We start from the raw sequence: 17,275 nt of genomic DNA, 5'->3' as shown, positions 1-17,275 counted from the left end.
TAACTCTGTAGTCAGCAATTTGGACTGAGATAAGCTGGGCAGTTCTTGTGGTCTTGGCTCGGCTTACCCTGGTGTCTCTGGGTAGCTGGTGGGGTGGCTGGTCTCCAGTGCCTCAGCTGGGAGGCCTGTCTGCAGCCTGCAGATTCTCACCTCAAGTAATTGGCCTGAGCATGTCTGCAGGGTGGCAACAGCATTTTGGCGCTGCTTCAAAACCAAGAATGGGTGCACACAGGGCTCCCCTGAAGCCTCCACTCAGAGCTAGAGCATCACTCTGTCTCCTTCTGTGCCCAAAGTTGGTCATGAGGTGAGCCCAGGGGTCAGGAAATAGACTCCACCCATGACAGGAGAAGCTGTGGAATTCCATTGCACAGGGGTGTGAGAGACTGTGGCCATGTTTGCAGTTTGCCACTTGTGTGAAGGAAGTTCAGATGTGGCCAGAATCAGGACAGACATCCACTGTGGCAGGATTTGGGGAGGAGAGGGAAGGGCACTCCAGGTGATCGGCAAGGACTGGGCATGTGTTGAACTGAAGGCCTCGTGGCCCAAGTGGACCCGCCTCCTGCCAGCTACAATCCAGCCCTTGCCTCTTTCCCTGAAGGTGTGCCAGGCACCGTGAGCTGGGGTAGGTCCTTTTGCTAAAAAAAATTCCATCAGGGTTTGTTGGGAGATTGTGGAAGCAGTGGGTGTCAAGAAGACAGTTTCTGGCATTGCTCTTGGGCTCAGCTACCACGAGGGTGCTGCCAGGCCACACCGAGATGCTCTGCTCATCCTTGATGACCCCAAGGTCACCTCATTTCCCCCATCCCGTGGGCCATGATGGTGCGTGGCAGAGCTGAGGGAAGACTCTGGTGAGGGCCAAGCCTATTCCAACACGTCCTGTGTATCTTTCCCACTCCTGCTACCCCTGCACTGCAGTCCTCAGTCCTATTCTAAGCCTTTCTCATCCCTTATCCCCCATCAGGCTTCCCTGCCTGGGTTCATCATCTATGGGTGTGTAACGAATTATCCCACGATTAAAAGATCTTAGCTTGCATAGTTTCTGTGGCCCAGGAACTTGGGAGCAGCTTTGCTGGGTGGTTCTGTCTCAAGGAGTCTCAAGAGATTGCAGTCAAGATATCTGCTGGTGCCACGGTCTCATCTGAAGGCTTGACTGGGCCAGAGGATCAGCTTCCAAGGTGGTTTGCTCACATGCCTGCGAGTTATTGCTGGCTGTTGGCAGGAGGACTTGAATCCTGCCACGTGGGCCTCTCTAGAGGGCTGCTGCATGACCTTATGACAAGGCAGCTGGCTTCCCTCCATGTGAGTGATCCAAGAGCCCTTGATGGGAGAAGCTGCAAAGTCACATTGCGAAGAGGAGTGGCTGTGAGGAGAGGCGGTGGACTGTGACTGTGGCTGCACCCCCCACACGGGGGGAAAAGCAATGGCTGCAGCGGCTTTGATGGCTTAGCCTCGGAACCACACGCTGCCATTTCTGTAAGGCTCTGCTGGTTGCACTGGGTGGCCCTGCTCAGCATGGAAGGGATTTACCACCGTGTGAGTGCCAGGAGGTGAGGATCACTGGGGCCGTCTAGGAGGCTGCCCAAGCCCGTTCCTTAGGGTTGTGCTTTTTCTAGATGAAAGCTAGTTCATCCGACCCACACATTCAGGTTATCGTCTGATGGAAGCTGAAGAGCTCAAGACACACTCCCTGAGCACTTGTCATGAGCCAGACACTGCCAGAAGCTCTGGGATGACACAGTCAGTGCATGTGACTCTCAGTGAACCCTCCAGTGCGCAGGAAACGTGACTGTCTTTTCTGCGTGTTTCCATTCAGCTGAGTGGAAGAAACGTATTCTCAGCCAGTTCTGGACTTCATGCCCCATTTCCCTGGGGTCGTGTCACAGACAGGGCATTTGCAACTCTGCCTGGAAGGCGCAGAAAGAAGACTGCATGACTGTTTTCAGGCAAAGGTTGCTATGGATAAGAAGGGCTTTGCATTGGCTGTGTAATGCGGCACAGTAAGCTAGCACGAGTTAGAGGCTTAAAGCGCATCCGTGACCTCCCTGTGTCTGTGGTCAGTGCCTGAGCCGCTCCCTGGACCCTCTCTCAGCCTGCAGTTGAGGCATCCGTGGGCCGCTCTCCTCCCTCTGAGGACAGGACCTGCTTCCTCGTGCACTCCCCAGGTCACTGGTGGGGTCAGCTCCGTGCTGGCTGCTGTCCTCTCTGCAGGGCAGCTTGCACCATGACAGCTGCTCCTTCAGGGCAATAAAGGAGAAAAGTCAGGGGTGGGGGTCAAGATGTAAGTCACAGGCTTCCGGAACCTCGCCTGGGAAGTGACACCCATCACCTTTGCTGTGTCCTGTTCACCAAAAGTGAGCCACTGGGCTCCACCCACATTGGGGGAGAAGAATTGGGCACGGATGCAGGTGGAGGGGGCCCAGCACCTCAAAGTCACCCTGCCCAGGCTGGCACATGTGTCCCAGGAGTGTGATATGAGGGTGGGCAACATGGAAAACATGCACAGCTCATGTGACTGTCAAAGGAATGACTAGTTTGTTTGTTTTTTGAGACAGGGTCTCACTCTGTTGCCCAGGCTGGAGAGCAGTGGTGCGATCACAGCTCATTGCAACCTTGAACTCCTGGGCTCAAGCGATCCTCCCACCTCAGCCTCCCAAGTAGCTGGGACTACAGGTGTATGTCACCATGCTTGGCTAATTAAAAAAATTTTTTTTTTTCAGAGATGGGGTCTCACTGTGTTGCCCAGGTTGGTCTCAAACCCCTGGGCTCAAGAGATCCTCCCATCTCAGCCTCCCAAAGTGCTGGGATTATAAGCATGGCCCACTGTGCCCAGCCTTAGAATGACAAGTTTTAAGTATCTGCCTAATTAAAGGGACAGCATTAAGGAAACCACTAGCCTCTTGCAGCTGGAGCCATAAGACAAGCCTGGAGCATTGCCCCTGAGCTCTGCCGCGTGCTTCTGCTGGAGCCCTTGAGCTCTGCCGCGTGCTTCTGCTGCCCCTGAGCTCTGCCGCGTGCTTCTGCTGCCCCTGAGTGCTGCCCCGTACTTCTGCTGCCCCTGAGCTCTGCCGCGTGCTTCTGCTGCCCCTGAGTGCTGCCCCGTGCTTCTGCTGCCCCTGAGCTCTGCCGCGTGCTTCTGCTGCCCCTGAGCTCTGCCGCGTGCTTCTGCTGCCCCTGAGTGCTGCCCCGTGCTTCTGCTGCCCCTGAGCGCTGCCCCGTGCTTCTGCTGTAGCCCCTGGGCACTGCCCCGTGCTTCTGCTGTAGCCCCTGGGCACTGCCCCGTGCTTCTGCTGCCCCTGAGCACTGCCCCGTGCTTCTGCTGCCCCTGGGCGCTGCCCCGTGCTTCTGCTGCCCCTGAGAGCTGCCCCATGCTTCTGCTGGAGCCCTTGAGCGCTGCCCCGTACTTCTGCTGCCCCTGGGCGCTGCCCCGTGCTTCTGCTGTAGCCCCTGGGCACTGCCCCGTGCTTCTGCTGTAGCCCCTGGGCGCTGCCCCGTGCTTCTGCTGTAGCCCCTGGGCGCTGCCCCGTGCTTCTGCTGCCCCTGAGCACTGCCCCGTGCTTCTGCTGGAGCCCCGCCAAGCCTGTCGCCCGCTCCGGCGGGGGCGGTGGGTGGCCTGCTGTCAGCAGAGCCAGCGAGCTCCCACTGGAATGGGGCGGGGGGAAGAAGAGGTGGGAGGTTGTTGTGCCTGAAGAGCGGACATTTCCTCAACATCAGGTCCCCACCTAGTGAGCGGACACCTGCTTCAGGCAGGGGCTGCACAGGGGTCGGGAGGAGCCCGTCCAGGGAGCCAGCACTCCATCACCGCAGGCTGATCTCCTTGCCTCCTGGGAGCCCAGGGAGGCCGTGGATGGCGGCATTATTCTGAGGCTGCTCCAGCCCTTTCCATGAGAATCCGCATGTCTTGGCAAGACCAAGGCAGGAGTGTTGAAGCCCCTACAGAGCTCCAAGAACAGCCTCACGTGTGGCTCAGGCCACTGCTCTGGGACCACCTCTCTGCCAGTTCTTGTTCTCCTCCTGCCCCACAGATGGGTCCACAGGATGTCTGCTGTGCCATGATGGAAAGTTCTGTAGCTGTGCAGCCCAGCCTGTCGCCACTGCTGCATGTGGCTGTTGGGCACCAGAAACTTAGCTCATAAGACAGAGTATCCAAACTTTCAACTTCACTAAATTAAATTGATTTTAGCATTAGAGAAGTACTGAATTTAGCATAGCTAGTGGCTGCCATGTGGATGGGGCAGCTAGCTGGCAGAGCCCTATGCCCAACCTCTGCCATGGCCCAGCAGCCCCAGCATCGCCCTGGAGCTTGGAGAAATCTCAAGCCTCAGGCCATATCTCAGATCTGCCGCTTCAGAATCTGCACTTCAACCAGCTCCTAGGTGATTTGGAAGCACATTAGATTGTAGGAGCCAGATTGGTGTGGAGGGCAGAGGTCAGGGTGTAGAGGGCAGGGGTCAGGGTGTGGAGGGCAGGGGTCAGGATGCCTTCCTCCATGGCTTTATCTGTGCTGCGGCCTAGGCTTAGCGAAACCACAAGGAAAAAAATAGGCCCTTCTGTTCTCCGCACGGTGAGCTTTGTGACTGATCCGAGGGGGCGAGCTGGGGCACTATGCTGCTGTGGCGGGGAAGTCACAGGTGACAAGAACTGCCAGGGACGAAGCCACGTGCGTTAATTCATTAAAATACAGTCAGCTACGGAAGGCAGCATAGGATGTGGTTTTGTTCTTAAAGAATTTCATCTGGATGGGGAGACAGATGTGTAAATATGGACTCGAAGGCCGGGGGAGCTGAGATCAGACAACAGGGGCTGGACGCGTCCTAACTATGGCTGGGTGGCGGGGCTGAGAGACGGGTTGGGGTTGGGGGTGGGGTTTTCAGTTGGAGGTGGCCTTGAGCCGGCCTTTCAAATGGCTTTGCTTTCCTCCGGGAAAGCTGGAGTTCAGGAGGAGAAGGCCGGGTCAGGCCCTGGGGAAAGAAAACCCAGGAAGGAAAAAGAAGCGTGTGGGTGATGGATCTCCCCGGGACGCAGGTTGTCTTTCTGGAGCCCCAAAGGCCCCTTTGTGCGCCATCCGCTGTGCTCGGTTCTGGTTCCAGCTCAGCCCCTCCCTGCGCAGGTGACCTTGGGAGGCTTTCCTGCCTTCAGGGTCCCAGCTGATTCATCTGCAGAGTGGATAGCTTGCCCTGCAGGGTGGCTGTGGCGCAGCAAGGCAACGTCTGTTACTGCACCTCGAAGCCGGGCTCAGCTGCTTCTTTCTGCATGGAAAGTTCTTCTGCAGACAGTGGGGCCTTTAAAGGCGGGCGGCATGTGTTGTTTTTATGCCATGGGCCTAGCATCCACGTGGCAAGGTGCCCTTTCTTAAGCATCTGTGGGCTTCTTTAAATTCCATGAAAATTTTGTGTGTATTTACTTTTTCTGGGGCTGAGGGGCCCTAGCCAACCTCTCCCAAGGGCCCCTGTCTTCTCTAGTAGGTCAGGACCCACTGCTGGGTGTGCTCAGTGTTTTCCCAATTAATAATGATTAGTGAATAGGTGATGTCTAGAGATAAAACTTTAACTCAGGTTACTGGCTGGACCAGGAAGGTGGGGGTTTCAGGCCCAGGCCAGTGGCCAGAGGCAGCTTTGTTAGGGGTAGGGAAGGGCCCTGGGACCAGCAGGGACCACGTCTGGCTTCGGGCCTTGTGCGAGGGTCGTGCAGGGGCCTGCTTGGCTTCTCCGGGGAGGGGCTGCTCCCCGTCTTACTTCCGTCTCTCTGCAACACTCGTGACATCATACAGGCACAGCCAATCTCTGCAAAGTTCTGTCTCTACCTCAGGCCCCTATGCATTCTCTCTGAGCTGGCACTCAAGCACAGTGGGACCTTGGCTGGCTTCTGGGGAGCAAGAGATCCATTTCTGAATACTGGATTTCTGACTCCTGGGTGAGCTGGAGTGTGGTTTATAAATACCTTGCTATCTTTAAGGTTGGCTTTGCAAAAAGAATAGGGTGACAGAGATGAATTTCAGTAATGCAACGAACCCTCGACACTTGGAGGGTGACAGAGGGTAGATGGTGGCAGACACCACTTTGTGCCGTTGAACTGTGTTGGTATCGGGCATGGCCCAAACACCTGGAGGGGCCCCAGAGGCGGGTCAGGCTTCTGGGCTCCGGTCACTGCTCTGTTTGGTTTCAAATCATGTGACTTTGGCCTTTTTAAAAAAAATCTAAAGAGGCTGGGCACGGTGGCTCATGCCTGTAATCCCTGTACTTTGGGAGGCCGAGGTGGGTGGATTGCTTGAGTTGAGGAGTTTGAGACCAGCCTGGACAACATGGCAAGACCCCATTTCTACCAAAAATACAAAAAAATAGCCGGGCATGGTGGTGCGTGCCTGTGGTCCCAGCTACTTGGGAGGCTGACATGGGAGAATTGCTTGAGCCTGGCATGGGGTTGGGGTGGAGGTTGCAATGAGCCAAGATCACACCACTGCACTCCAGCCTGGATGACAGAGTGAGACCCTGTCTCCAAAAAAAAAAAAAAAAAATCTAAACAACTAAGGCCATAGTGAACTATATTCAAAACAAGAATCACAAAGTAGAACTAAATGTAAATATATTCCAAGAGTTGCCGGTAGCCAGGGGTCTCGTGCAGTTGACCTTGGGCTGCTCGGAGTCCCTGCTCAAGCTCACTCTAGTTTTGTCCCAAACTTGAACAAACCGCTTCTGTTATTTCACCATAAATCTCACACTTTTGGCCAAAGGCTTCTTCGGAACTTATTGACAGTGATGACAAAGCCCCTGAAGGTTTTCTTCTTTACGAGGGAATAACTCTTCCACCAGCACAGCCTTCCCTGCTTGTCAGAGGAAGGTCTGTCTTTCTCGTGCTTGCTAGAGTGGCCTGGTCATGCCTTTTCTTATTTTAAGGCTAATCTCAAAAGAAAACATAGTATGAGCACCACTTGACTGCCTGAAATTTCATGACTCTATTTTAGAGAGTCATTGCCTCGTCGCCTTGCCGTAACCCATGATAACGCTCGTCATTTGCGGTGATTAAGTTGAAATTTGCAGGTAAAGATTTAGCATGTTCCTCAAACATCAGAGCTGACCCTAGGTCTGGTCTCAGTCACAGCAGAAAATGTATTTTAGAGCTCCCTTGAGCAGGCAGTGGGAGGGGTTGTAGCAATGGGCCCAGAAGCAGCTGCCACAGGCCACCTGAGTGCTGTGAGCTGCTGAGCTAGTGGCCTCAGCCGAGGTCGCGTGGCTCCTTCCTTTCTTGCCTGGACCTTGGCTATTTTATCAACAGAAACGGCAGGGACCAGTGAGCAGAGAGCTGAGCAAGCTCATGGCGCAAGAGTCCTGGAGCTGTGACCTCCACCAGGGCGGAGGACGGCCCCTTATACGCCAGCTCTTGGCTGCCTGGAATCTCTCCGGAACCTCCACGGGGCCCTGCACAGCACAGGCCACTGTGGATACTTTTGGGATTTGTGGCTGAGGAGAGAAATTTAGGAAAGACAAATGTCACGGCCCTTTTCACAGCAGACACTGGCTGGGCCTGTGCTGTGGCCTGGAGGCCCACCTTTAAACGTCTCTCTTCTTTCTCACATTTTTTTATCTTAGGGGTGGGGAGACTTCTCATGTAACAGCCTTTGAGGTTACGGGGTGCTATGGTTTGGATGCTTGTCCCCCCAAACCTCATGGTGAAATCTGATCCCCCGTGTTGGAGGTGGGGCCCAGTGGGAGGAGTCTGGGTCATGGGGGCGGATCCCTCATGAAGGGCTTGGTGCCATTCTGGAGGTGGTGAGACGGTTCTTGCTGTTAGTCCGGTGAGAGCTGCTTGTTAGGACGAGCCTGGCGTCCCTCCCATGCTTCCTCTCCTGCCCTGTGGTGTCTGCACGCGGCTCCCCTCACCTCCCACCAGGAGTGGAAGCAGCCTGAGGCCCTCGCTGGAAGCATATGCTAGCACCGTGCTTTCTGTACCACCTGCAGAACCGTAAGCCAAGTAAACCCCTTTTCTTTATGAATGGTCCAGCCTCAGGCATTCCTTCACAGCAACACAAATAGGCTAAGACATTGGGAGAACACAGATAATAAATTTTCCAATATTTGGGGAGATGATGATGCCTTTACTGTTGTTATAAATAAAGTTTCGGTGCTGCCAAACAAACAGCACTTGAATATAAATTTTTTTTTCTTCTTGGCAAGACCATTTACTTCTATAGAAGGGTGTGCCCTCTCAGATGGAGCAATGGTGAGCGCACACCTGGACAAGGGAGGGGAAGGGGTTCTTATTGCTGACGCACGTGGCCCCTGCTGCTGTGTCGTTCCCCTATTGGCTAGGGTTAGACAGCACAGGCTAAACTAATTCCGACTGGCTAATTTAAAGAGAGTGATGGGGTGAGTGGTTTGGTGAGAAAAATGGTTATGGCAGAGCAGGAAATCGGAATGAGTCAGGGTGGAGCAGGTGATCAAAAGAGGTTGCTTTATGAGGAAGTTAAGTTTAAAAGTAGAAGGCAAAGAATTGAACATACTGACATATTGATTCTTTGAAGAGAAATTTAGAACTTATATCTAACACTGTTTTTTTCCATAATAAATTGAGAGGGGCTGTGGTTTCAAACAGCATAGGCCTGGGGTTGGACTCATCTGCATTCACAACCCGTCCCCCTCCCTGTTCATTAGCTGAATGACATTGGGTGAGAGCCTCTGTCCCATCTCTGAGCTTCTTAGCAATGGGTATAATAATGTGTGACTCCAAGGCCTGGAGTATGGGAGATACGGGAACAAATATCGAGCTATGGAGTTCATGCTTAGACACATCAGTTCCCTTCCTTCTGCTCCTGGCTCATGGTACACATATGTTTTGAAAACCATGCCAGGGGGATCTGACCTGAATGCACCCAAGCATTTAGCTGCTGGGTCATTGGCAGAAAAGCCTCAAGCGGGGGGGTTCAGGGAAGGCTTTAATTAAGCTTGGCCTGTGGGGGCTGCTGACTGGGCTGGATCTGCTGTCAAACAAGAGGAGCTTGATGTCCTAGGAGAAATGCTGGGGCCCAGGACCATCTCCTGGAGGGAAAAGAATGAGTGTTCCCAGAGAAACAGACCAGCGCTGGGGCTGTTCCCTGAAATTCAGGTTTAGTGTCCTGGGCTTGTGAACCAGGCACAACAGATGCTGCAAGTCTTTGCTTTGGGAAGCTGTCCAGGGTCATTGCCCCTCTCAGCCTAAACCTCTTAGCACCTCTCCGACGATGCTTTTCACTTTGGTAGTGATTGATAACTCTTCTTGGCTGTTGAGAAGTTTGGATGAAAAGCTCTAGGTGGCCGGGCACGGTGGCTCACGCCTGTAATCCCAGCACTTTGGGAGGCCGAGGCGGCTGGATCACGAGGTCAGGAGATCGAGACCATCCTGGCTAACATGGTGAAACCCCCTCTCTACTAAAAATACAAAAACAAAATTAGCCGGGCGTGGTGGCAGGCGCCTGTAGTCCCAGCTACTCGGGTGGCTGAGGCGGGAGAATGGCGTGAACCCAGGAGGCGGAGCTTGAAGTGAGCCGAGATGGTGCCACTGCACTCCAGCCTGGGTGACAGAGCGAGACCCTGTCTCAAAAAAAAAGAAAAGCTCTAGGTGTGTGCTATAGTTTCATGTTGCTGTTGTTACAGGTCCTTAGTGTCTTACAGAATGCAGATTTCTGATCTCATGGTCTGTTTGGCAGACCTCCAGGTAGGCTCATTGGATCCGTCTGCTCTGGGTTTCATGAGGCTGAAATCAAAATACAGGTGGGCTGGGTTCCTGTCAGAGGCTCTGGGAGTATCCTCATCTGCCTTGCTGGGGTTGTGGGCAGAATCCAGCTCCTTGAGCTGGTGGGACTGAGGTCTCCTGTCCTTGCTGGCAGCAGCAGGGGCCGCCCTGACCTCCCAAGGCCTCTCTCAAGTCTCTGCCCATGAGCCCTGAGCTTCAGAGCTCAGTCATGATGTGGCTTCTCTCTTTTGAAGCCTGATTCAAAGTCACACTTGGATTCTTTCTGACTTCCTTTTCTGCTCCACGGCTCTCTGTTTCCAGCCAGAGAAAGTCGCCTGCTTTAAGGCCTTGTGTGATGACACTGGGCCCATCCAGATCGTCCAGAATTACTCAGGCCCATCTTAGGGTCTGTGGCTTCGTTATGTCTGCAAATTCTGCTTTGCATATATGGTGAGAAATACACAGGTCTCAGGATTAGGGAGCACGCATTCTGGAGCACACCCTGCTCACCACAGGGCAGAAGTGTTTACTCCAAGGCCCCACAGGCAGGTCTTTGTAATTAGCACATCCTGCTCACCACAGGGTGGAAGTGTTGACGCCAAGGCCCCACAGACAGGTCTTTGTAATTAGCACATCCTGCTCACCACAGAGTGGAAGTGTTTACGCCAAGGCCCTGCAGGCCAGTCATTTGTAATTAGCACATTCCTAGTCACGGGTGGATGCTTTAGGAATTAATGGCTGCTGAGATACAGGGACTAATTTCAAGGCACCACCTGCAGCAGAACCTATGTTACAGCATGAAGAACCCCTGATATTTTTTTATATATAATTTTTTATTTTACAAATGTGTTGGGTACGTGTGAAAGTGTGTTATGTGTCTATGATGGACAGTGATCAGCCCAGGGCATTTAGGGTGTCCATTACCTGAGTACAATCTATTCTTATAGCCTGCAGTCACCCTACTCTCGAAAGAGAATAGTTAATGACACATAAAACTGATATGAAATCCAAATTTCAGTGTCCATAAATAAAGTTTTGCTGGAACACATCTGCCTTCGTTCACTTATGTAATGTCTGAAGCTGCTTCCTGCTGCAGTGGCAAGGGAATATAGACCTGCGAAGTGTTTATTACTGGGGGGCCTGGCAAGGCTGCGACCCTCAGTGTGGTGGAAGAGCACTAGCTTTGGAGTCAGAGGAAGACATGAGTTCACTTTCCATGGGCAGTATGGAAACATAGTGCCCGCACTGTAAGGTGGTTTTAGAGGCAGAAATACCATTGTACCCAGCAATCCCATTACTGGGTATATACCCAAAGGAATATAAATCATTCTGTTATAAAGAAACATGCACCCACCTGTTCACTGCAGTACTATCCACGATAGCAAAGACATAGGACCAACCTAAATGCTCATCAATGATAGACTGGATAAAGAAAACATGGTACATATACACCATGGAATACTATGCAGCCATAAGAAATGAGATCATGTCCTTTGTAGGAACATGAATGGAGCTGGAAGCCATCATCCTCAGCAAACTAACACGGGAACAGAAAACCAAACACTGCGTGTTCTCACTTCTAAGTGGGAGCTGAACAAGGAGAGCACACAGACATGTTGGGGGAAACATCACATACTGGCGCCTGTCGGAGGGTGGGAGGAGGGAGAGCATCAGTGATGAAGAATAGCTAAGGGATGCTGGGCTTAATATCCAGGTGATGGGATGATCTGTGCAGCAAACCACCATGGCACACGTTTACCTATGGAACAAACCTGCACATCCTGCACATGTATCCCTGAACTTAAAATAAAAGTTGGAAAAAAACCTCTATGTCAGAAATAGTATCTGCCTGGCGCACAGTAGGTCTTCAATAGTAAGTAGCCAAATAGATGGTTTTGCAGTGTCATTGAGGGTTTCCTACGTTGATGAACGGTTATTGAAGATTTCTAAGATCACTACTAAAAATTGATATTACTTCTAAGGTCATTAATAAGAAAGGATATTGAAATAATGGGTCCTTTTCTATAACATGCACAAACATGCTTTGTAAAACCACACACCTGTGCTGTCTGATAGAACTTTCTGTAATGATGGAAAATCTCTTCCGTGCTGTTCAGTATAGTAGCCATCAGCCACATGTAACTTCCTAGCACGTAAAATGTGGCTCATATGACTGAAGAACTGGATTTTGAATGTCATTAGATTTAAATTTAAATACCACGTGTGGCAAGTGGTTCCCATGTCAGCGCAACTGTGGAACACTTAGACACCCACTGCCAGCACCAAACCGTATGAGGTCTTGCCCAGCACCTCATGGTGGGGCATCTCTCTTAGTTAAAGGTCTGTCTTTTTTGCCTAAAGACAAAGTAGTAGAAAAGGATACGAGTGGCTGCAGAGCAAACGGTGGCTGAATTTTATACCCCTGCCACCACTTTGCCACCCCTGCTGCTTCTATTAAATGGAAGCAGTTTATTCAACCAGAGGTGAATGTGCCTTTGAAACTTATCTTTATGGTGGCTCCTCTGTAGGATTTTACAAGGGTCTGTTTGTTTTGCTTTTATCTCGAGGTAACACATTTTAAACACATTTGAGTAGCAGGGCCTCAACTGCAAATGGAGCTTGGCCAAGAGAATAATAAAAACAGTTTAAGGAAATATTTCTTGGAAGCTGCTGAAAAGGTCTCTTTATAAATCCTGTTCTCTAGAGAAGCCTGCAGGCATGGGGGTCAGTGAGTGGACATCAATTTGTGGGAAGGCGGCCGGGCGCGGTGGCTCACGCCTGTAATCCCAGCACTTTGGGAGGCCGAGGCGGGCGGATCACGAGGTCAGGAGATCGAGACCATCCTGGCTAACACAGTGAAACCCCATCTCTACTAAAAATACAAAAAATTAGCCGGGTGTGTTGGCGGGCGCCTGTAGTCCCAGCCACTCGGGAGGCTGAGGCAGGAGAATGGCGTGAACCCAGGAGGTGGAGCTTGCAGTGAGCCGAGATCGCGCCACTGCACTCCAGCCTGGGCAACAGAGCGAGACTCCGTCTCAAAAAAAAAAAAAAAAAAAAAAAAAAAAATTTGTGGGAAGGCTAAGGACAAAGGCTACGGGGAATTTTTCACCCCAAATTAAATTCATTTCTGCCAATCAAGGCAGATGTTTTGGGCCAGGTGCTGTGACTCATGCCTGTAATCCCAGCATTTTGGGAGGCTCAGGTGGGAGAATTGCTTGAAAATAAGAGTCCAAGACCTGCCTGGGAAACATAGTGAGACCCTGTCTCTACAAAAAAAAGTAAAAATATGGTTTGGTGTGGTAGTGCACACCTGTAATCCCAGCTACTCAGAGGCTGAGGTGGGAAGATCGCTTGAGCCCAGGAGTTCGATGCTGCAGTGAGCTATGATTGTGCCACTACATCATTCCAACCTGGGCAACAAAGGAAGACTGCCTCCAAAAAAAAAAAAAAAAAAAAAAAAAAAACCCAAACCCCCTCAAACCAGATGTTTCCAAATGCTTGATTTCATTTGAAAAAACAAACTTAGTCTTGAAAACTGTTATGATTTTTGAGGTACCACAAATGGCACCTCAAATATATATAAATATATACAAAAATATTTGTAATGAGCTTGAGGAAAGTGTGTTCACCCAGTTTGAATAATAGGTTTCATGAGTCAGCCTGCCTGTTGACCCTGGGTGGTGCCTGTCGCAGCGAGATGGGTCCTGGAAATGCCCTGTCTGCTTGACGGCATCAGCTGTAGATGGCATCGCCACACTGATGTTTTCTGAAGATGAGCTTTTATTTATTTCCCAGAGAAACATTTCCAGAGGGAGCATTCTTCCCCTCCCCCCCTTTTTTTAAAGTACTGAGTTGAAGTGTTTTTTTAAAATTTTATTTTAAGTTCTGGGATACATGTGCACCATGGCACATGCTACATAGGTAAATGTGTGCCATGGTGGTTTGCTGCACAGATCCACCCATCACCTAGGTATTAATCCCCACATGCATTAGCTCTTTGTCCTGATGCTCTTCCTCCCACCACCCCCGACAGGCTGGAGAGTGTGATGTTCCCTTTCCGGCGTCCATGTGTTCTCATTGTTCAACTCCCACTTATGAGTGAGAACATGCGGTGTTTGGTTTTCTGTTCCTGCATTAGTTTGCTGAGGTTAATGGCTTCCAGACCCACCCAGGTTCCTGCAAAGGACATGTTCTCATTCCTTTTTATGGCTGCATGGTATTCCATGGTCTATATGTACCACATTTTCTTTGTCCAGTCTATCATTGATGGGCATTTGGGTTGATTCCGTGTCTTTGCTATTGTGAATAGTGCTGCAATGAACACATGCGCACATGTATCTTTATAGTAGAACTATTTACATTCCTTTGGGTATATAACAGTAATGGGATTGCTGGGTCAAATTGAAGTGTTTTACTGTCTAAGTTGAGTGTGAACTTCAGTGGGGTGGTGCTACACAGAGTGAAGCGTGAAGGCTGCTGGTACCTTGAGAAAGGGTGTAAATGCTTTTCTCTTTCTTTTGATCTCTTTCTCTGTTGAATTTACAGCCTCTGGTATATGCGTGTAAGATAGAATGCTCTGTGTAGGTTATCGGAGGCACACCAAAGGAAAAGATGAAAGACTGTATACACAAAAGGCCAGCCTGCACCTCCAGTGCTCTCTGCTTCCCAGGGAAGCTGATCAATACAGACATAGTGGGTCATGCCCCACGTTACCAGGACCCCTGGCTTCTACCACCACAGGGGGGTGGCTGGGAGGGAACGTTACATTACTGACTTAAGCAAAATGCTTGAGCGCTCTGTACCGGGGCATAGTGAGCTTGCTGGAGCTGATGGGGAAAAAGTTAAGCTGTTTCCAGATAACCGTTGGTGTATCCAGTGTTCTGTAATGACTTAGCGTATCACATAGTCGGCAAGCCTCTGCTGTGTGCCTGTGACCGGCCCGGCACTGCATGATTTTGCGTGAAGCAGAGGACGATGATGAAGGGTTGTGTGCAGGGGGAGCCCGGGGACTTGGCAAGACCCACAGGCCAAAGCCGGGCTGCTTGGTCTGTAACCTGCCCACGCTGCAGCCTCAGCATCTACACCCTTCAACCCACAGCCTCCCCGCGTGGAGTGTGCATCCAATCAGGACAGGCAGATAGGAAATATATATGCCCAGCCAGGCCTGTGCTGTGATACAGCAAACAGGGCACTGCACAGTTAGCATCACCCATCCTTGATGAACGGGCCGCAATGTTGCTAAGAGCTCTGTGAAGAAGCGATTTTAATTCCAGCCGGTCTGTAGGTTGTGTGTCTGTGCGGTGGTTTAGCACCGTTTTAAATTCTGCATTGCATGGTGGGGGCGACTGTGGTGGGTGACCTCTGCACCGTAATCTTTTTGGAGATTTTCCAGCACAGTCTAGTAAAATTCTCTTTGATGACAGGCCTGTCCCACACCTGTGCTGCTCAGCAGGGAGGCCGCAGGTGCCTAGGGAGCACATGAAATGTGGCCAGAGCAAAGGAGGAACTGGATTTTGAGTTTTACATAATTTCAAGTAATTGAAGTTTAACTTTGTTAAATGCCCAGGTGTGGCCAGTGGCTTCCAGATTGGACAATATGGGTCCCAGCAAAGGCACCATCAGCTCCTGTGGTTCCCTGGACCACTGGCCTCCATGCCTGCACCCGTGGTCTCCCCTGCCTGGTTGTCTGTCCTTCCCTATACCGCCTGGCCTGGCATCCACTTCTGAAGGGAGGTTCCTGAGCCCGCAGAGCTCACTGAGTGTGTGGCTTCAGTCAGTGCACCTCGAGGCGGCCTCTGTCTCCGCATTCCCTGGGATGGTCGCCACCTCGTCTGTCCCCTCCACTGCACCATGAGCTGTTGAAGAGCAAGTGCATACTCAGCCCCGGGCATGGCGTCTGCGCATCCGGGAGCTCTGCACGCGGTGTTGAATGAATGAGCACAGAACCAGGTGGAGTTTGTTGAACCAACACTCCCGTGACACTCACTGAGCTCCAGCGCGCTTCCTGGGGCTTTCCGCTGTCAGTCACGTTTGGATACATCGCGGTTGGCCATATGGTTCACTTTGCAGCTGTGGGCTTTGACAATTCACTTGATCTCTCAAAGATGCGTTCCTTTTCACTTGTAGCATGTGAATGATACCAAAATCACAGGTTATTCTGACGACTGAAATGAGATAAACTGAACAGCGCACGACATTCCTGTGAACTCACAGTAAATGTTAGGGGGTTCACTAGGGACACACTGGTGAATGAAACAAAACTTACTGCTGGTGTGGAGTGAGCATCTAATCCGGAAAGGCAGATTTTATATATATATATTTTTTGAGACTGAGTTTTGCTTTTGTTGCCCAGGCTGGAGTGCAATGGCACAATCCCGGCTCACTGCAACCTCTGCCTTCCGGGTTCAAGCGATTCTCCTGCCTCAGCCTCCCGAATAGCTGGGATTACAGGCATGCGCCACCATGCCTGGCTAATCTTTGTATATTTAGTAGAGATGGGGTTTCTCTACATTGGTCAGGCTGGTCTCGAACTCCTGACCTCAGGTGATCTGCCCGCCTCGGCCTCCCAAAGTGCTGGGATTACAGGTGTGAGCCACTGCATCAGGATGATAATAAATATTACAGAGAAGCAGTGGCATGTGTGCTCATATTATTTGGGAACAAAGGTGGGCCCGGGTAAGGGGTGTTGGGATGCCTGGGGGGCGTGGGGGCTGACCTGTAAATAGGAGGTCAGGGCAGTGTTGCTGAGGAGGTAATTGTCAGGCAAAAGCTTGGAGGGAGGCAAGGAGCAAACACACAGCTGTGTGGGGAAGAGCATTCCTGGCAGAGGGAACCACCTTTGCAAAGTCACAGAGGCAGGACAGAGGGGAAAGAGTCCTAGGTGGGGGAGGTGCTTGTGGCCGAGGTGAGGAGAGCAGCTTTCATTCTGAGTGAACGGGGAATGACTTTTGTTTTTGAAAGCTTGCTATGGGGCTGGGCTGAGGATGGCTTGTAGACAGGCAGGGACACATGTGTTGGGGATATTTCGTTACCCAGGAGAGAGACGGTGCCGGTGTCTCTCCTCTCCCTCTCTGCCTCTGTGAGTGTGTAATATGCATAATGTGTGTGACTTTTTTTTTTTGAGATGGAGTCTTGCTCTGTCACCCAGGCTGGAGTGCAGTAGTGCAAACTTGGCTCACTGCAACCTCCGCCTTCCTGGGTTCAAGTGATTCTCCTGCCTCAGCCTCCCAAGTAGCTGGGATTACAGGCACCTGCCACCATGCCCGGCTGATTTTTTATTTTTAATAGAGACGGGGTTTCTCTATATTGGCCAGGGTGGTCTCAAACTCCTGACCTCAGGTGATCTGCCCACCTCAGCCTCCCAAACTATTGGGATTACAGGCGTGAGCCACCGCGCCTGGCCATGTGTATGACTTTGATTGTGAAAGATTTCAAACGTACCCAGGTGAGTAAAAATATCAGATGGTCCCTGAATGTTCCCACTGTCCAGCAGTAACAATGGTCACCAGCACACGCCCATCTCGCTTCACCTTTGCCCTCATACACTTCCTTCTCAGACAGTTTAGAAGATAAT

The 17,275-nt window shown here is 51.4% G+C and overlaps 1 protein-coding gene across 2 annotated transcripts in view; it reads left to right on the top strand.

The window, feature by feature from the left end:
* Positions 1-4,496: 4,496 nt before the first annotated feature.
* Positions 4,497-17,275, top strand: part of ALLC (allantoicase) — a 44,679-nt gene continuing 31,900 nt past the window's right edge. The window contains exon 1 of one of the 2 annotated variants that reach the window (XM_055253199.2): positions 4,497-4,657. The gene's annotated coding sequence lies outside the window, so the exon portion shown is untranslated. Of the gene's footprint in view, positions 4,658-5,815; positions 5,911-17,275 lie in introns of those variants that run through there. The other variant, XM_055253200.2, reaches the window with a different exon arrangement.

The sequence above is a fragment of the Symphalangus syndactylus genome, chromosome 18 (assembly GCF_028878055.3).
Source record: "Symphalangus syndactylus isolate Jambi chromosome 18, NHGRI_mSymSyn1-v2.1_pri, whole genome shotgun sequence".
In the NCBI taxonomy this organism is placed as follows: domain Eukaryota; kingdom Metazoa; phylum Chordata; class Mammalia; order Primates; family Hylobatidae; genus Symphalangus; species Symphalangus syndactylus.
The sequence above is the reverse complement of the archived record's forward strand: the minus strand, read 5'-3'. Positions and strand labels throughout refer to the sequence as shown.